A 4,082-nucleotide genomic window follows, 5' to 3' on the forward strand; every position below is an offset into this window, starting at 1 on the left:
CCCTGTCATCCAACTTAACATATGTTTACTCGCTAGTGAGTGAATTATTTCACTTTCCCTCCTAACACTAGTAACCATCATAGAATGTTTCTTTTATTAAGAGAATCTTTCTGAACATTTTACAATACTTGAGTTATTTAATGCAGAACTATTTAATCCAACATCATTTTAGAAGTAGATTTCAGGTAGGTTTAATCCACATACTCCACTCAGAACATCTCCATCTATCAATTTATATACTTTACTTTTTTCTTTCTTTCTTTTTTATTTGCAGCTTCATGGTTGACTTTGGCCAAACTTTTTGTTTAGTATTCTGTAGTTGTTTAACACATACTTATATGGTCTTAATGTGGGAAGAAGGAAAGGTGAAGCTCTTGCAGAATCTTAACGAAATGTCAAAAAGTAATATATGGCCAGCATTATCCTTTTATTTTGGGTTTATTGGGTGAATAGTACTTTCCTTACTTAAGCATCTATCTCAGGTTTTGTACCCTCAGAACACTGAGATTTCAAGTTTGAAGACACCCTGAAATCTTACAGTAGCCAACTGAACCAACCTCCTAATATCTTGCTTGTTTATATAGATAGAATGATTCAGCTCTCTACTTTAGATGGCTAGATGTTTGTGGAAGATCTTAGTATTGCTTGCCTCATTTACTGGGAAAAACATAATAGAAAGTAACCTTCAAGGACACTTAAGAGAATTACAATAGTACACAAGTCAAGTCTTACACATTCAACATTTGCTTATTGAAATCAATGTTATAAAATCAAATAAAATTAAACAAGTTTTACTTTTTCCTCACAAGAAATAAAAATTATGGAGGAGTACTTAGCAGGAATTTTTTTTCTTTTTTCTTTAAAGTAGCACAATTTTTCCTTTTAAGAGTCCTTGGGTAGTTATTACAGAATGGTGGTGGTGGTGGTGGTTATGTGTTGTGGAGTGGGTTCCAACTCATGGCAACCCTGCTCCTTTATGGGAGCAGAAAGCCTCATCTTCCTCCAATGGAACCACTGGTAGTTTTGAACTGCTGACCTTGAGATTAGCAGCCCAATTTGTAACCACTATGCTACCAGAGCTCCTTTATGAGAGATGCTGTTGTTGTTGTTGTTGTTGTTGTTGTTAAGTACTGTTGAGTTGGTTCCGTCCCACAGTGACCCTGTATAGGGTTTCAGAGGAGCATTTGGTGAGCTTGAACTACCAATCTTGCAGTTCAAATGGCTTTGCAATCTGGTGCATTAACCCACAGTGTCACAGCCACACCAGTACTCCTTATGACAGATAGGTTCCACATTTTGTTTGTTTCTTTGAACAGGGATTTTGTTCCAAAGTTTTGTTTGTTTTTAGTATCTGCTTTTGCCTCCCCCTCTTCAAATCGGCTTCCCCCATGGCCACCACCTCTTGGTGCTATGTGTCTTGAACTGCTATAGCAATCATGTGGAGGAGGGTACCCCTTTCCATAGAAGGGTGATGTCCTCTTTCTTGTCTGCCAACCCAATCACAACCACTTGAGTAGAGATCACTTTGACTGCTTGAGTAACTGTCATGATTTCCACCATATCTGTTTCGTGAGCTGCTATAATCATCATAGATACTGCTTCCACCAGAAGATTGTGGGGGCCCTCATTTAGGTAGAGCACTATTGAGTTACTATAACTCTCATAGAAATATCTGTAGGAGTTTCTACCTGGATGGTCTAAATAGTCATGATCACGACCATAGCCATCTCTATCACTATAGGCTCTGGATGGATAGTCATCACGTGAACTGGAATGACCATAATCACAAAATGTATAATCTCTTGGTTGTTATCGTTGTTAAGTGCCGTCGAGTTGGTTCTGACCCATAGTGACACTGTATAGGGTTTCTGAGGAGCAGCTGGTGAGCTTGAACCACTGACCTTGCAGTTCAAACAGCTTTGCAGTCTGGTGCATTAACCCACAGCCCCACACCAGGACTCTTGGTGGTGGTGCATAATCTCTTATATCCTGAGAATTTTGGTAACCTGTTTGAATAGCTGATTTTAGTGGAATATCCATTATCTCTTTGTGACAGATACACATCTGAACAAGAGGGCAGGGGTTCCCATTTTAGTGGTCCTCCATAACTATCTCTTCCATGTGATACAGGGGCTCTGCCTCCCATTCCACTGAAACTGTGAACTGGTCCTGAAGGGGCTGATCTTTTAGGGGGAGGACCAGTCCTCATTTTACTGGAAGTGATGCGCTGGACAAACTCACGTTAAAATTAGCGGAATATCCACCATCATCAATGTGTCTCCCACATGAAGAAGGTTCTCTGATCCTCCATTGCCTTCTTTTCCACCTCTAAGGTCTCTTTGGTGGGCCTCTGCTTCTTGAGGGTTGTGGGGGTCCATGCCTGCTACTTTCAAATGTTGATTTAGTGGCTTGTTCCACCTTGATTCCTTTTCCTCCCAAAGACTTTCCGTTAATATCTCTAGTTGCATCTTTGGCATATGATGGGCTTTCAAAGGTGACAAAAATAAATTAAAAAATAAAAAAATCCTCTTGATTTGTTGGTTTCATGGTCTTTAATCAAGAATATTTTGACAATCAGTCCATATTTGCCAACTCTGCTTCCAGAGCTTCATCATTTGTTTCTGTATTGAGCCCTCCAATGAAGAGCTTTCCAGGGCAACTTGCTTCAACCATCTTTCCCCAGCAGTGAAAGTTCATGAAGTAATGACCTTTACCAGCTCTGACGTGGCTTGCCAGGAGGCAGTTCACTGTAACTCAGCAGAAGTGCTGACTGATGAGTCAGAAAAAGGAAGGAGGAAGCCACTAGCACTACCACACTAACTTTTAAAGACTTAAATTATTCTCTGTCTAAACAGTCATCTATCTTCCTGTAGTAACGTATTTTGGTCCTTAAATCTAAACCACAACTCAGTTTCCATGGAAATTTAACTATTCTGAATCTGATACATTTAGTGAAATGATTAATTAATTTGGTTCAGGAACACTCATAGAAGATGCCCATTATTTTTTCTTTCAAACAATGTCTCTGAATAACTAGTTTGCTACAAGAGCTGAAGAAGAAGAAGAAAAAAGATTCTACTATATTATTTTGTAAAATATATATGGAGTAAAATGAGGATTTCATTTAAGATTCAAATGAAAATATTATCTATAAAGGTCTGTCTTATCAAACACCTGCTTCCAAGATCAAACACCAAAAGACGGAAATTCTTTATAAGTGTCTGAAAATAACATGTATCAGGAGAAACTTTTTCCTCATTAGAATGCCAAAGGAAATATGGCAGAGGCAGACACCTAGTTGAAGGCAGGAGAATCCCTTATCTCACAAAATCTGCTAGAGAAGAAGAGTGCTCTGGTTTTATACATGTGTTGAATTCTTATTGTACAACTGAGTCTGTTTTCCTTACTTGTTGTTAAACATTGATTAAAGTTAATATATATATATATATATTATATAGTTAATTTATATATGTATATATATAAGATAACATTTAAAGAATGGTAGCTAGACTCAGGTGACACTCAAAATGGCACTGTCATTTTGTATCTTATGCAAAATTTTGTTCTTCCCATGTTTACAATATGTATCCATGGATTGAAGGATAATGTAGCAAACTGTGCTAAATATGTCGGCATAAATGGAAGTTAGAAAAAAATGGAGATTCCATTTTTTGTGTCTGACTAATCTGGATTGTTGTTGTTGTTAAGTGCCGTTGAGTCGGTTCCGACCCATAGCGACCCTGTACAGTAGACTTTAAATGGATTTGTACATTTATGAATAAAAATGCTTGCTAGTTTTCTACATAGTATTTTCTATGTTAGACAAACAATATACTATAGTTTATCACAGAAGGCAAGTGTTAAAAATAAAATAAGATCCTGGTTGCATGCACTAGATGCCTATTCTGGAAGGAAAAAATGGAAAAAGTACCTATAAAGAAAGCTATTTTGTTGATATCATCCTACAGCTCCTTTAGTTTCCATCTTTTGTGTCTAATGCATCAAATCTGTTATCGAGTTGATCTCTGAATTCAGGTGGTATATGTTTAAGGTCATATTTTGGCTCTCCAGGACTTGTTTTA

At 37.5% G+C, this 4,082-nt stretch overlaps 1 pseudogene; it reads right to left on the reverse strand.

Moving 5' to 3' along the window:
* Positions 1–1,408: 1,408 nt before the first annotated feature.
* LOC102810738 lies at positions 1,409–2,673 on the reverse strand (annotated as a pseudogene).
* Between the last annotated feature and the right edge of the window lie 1,409 nt (positions 2,674–4,082).

The sequence above is a fragment of the Chrysochloris asiatica genome, unplaced genomic scaffold (genome assembly GCF_000296735.1).
Source record: "Chrysochloris asiatica unplaced genomic scaffold, ChrAsi1.0 scaffold00063, whole genome shotgun sequence".
Taxonomy (NCBI): Eukaryota; Metazoa; Chordata; class Mammalia; order Afrosoricida; family Chrysochloridae; genus Chrysochloris; species Chrysochloris asiatica.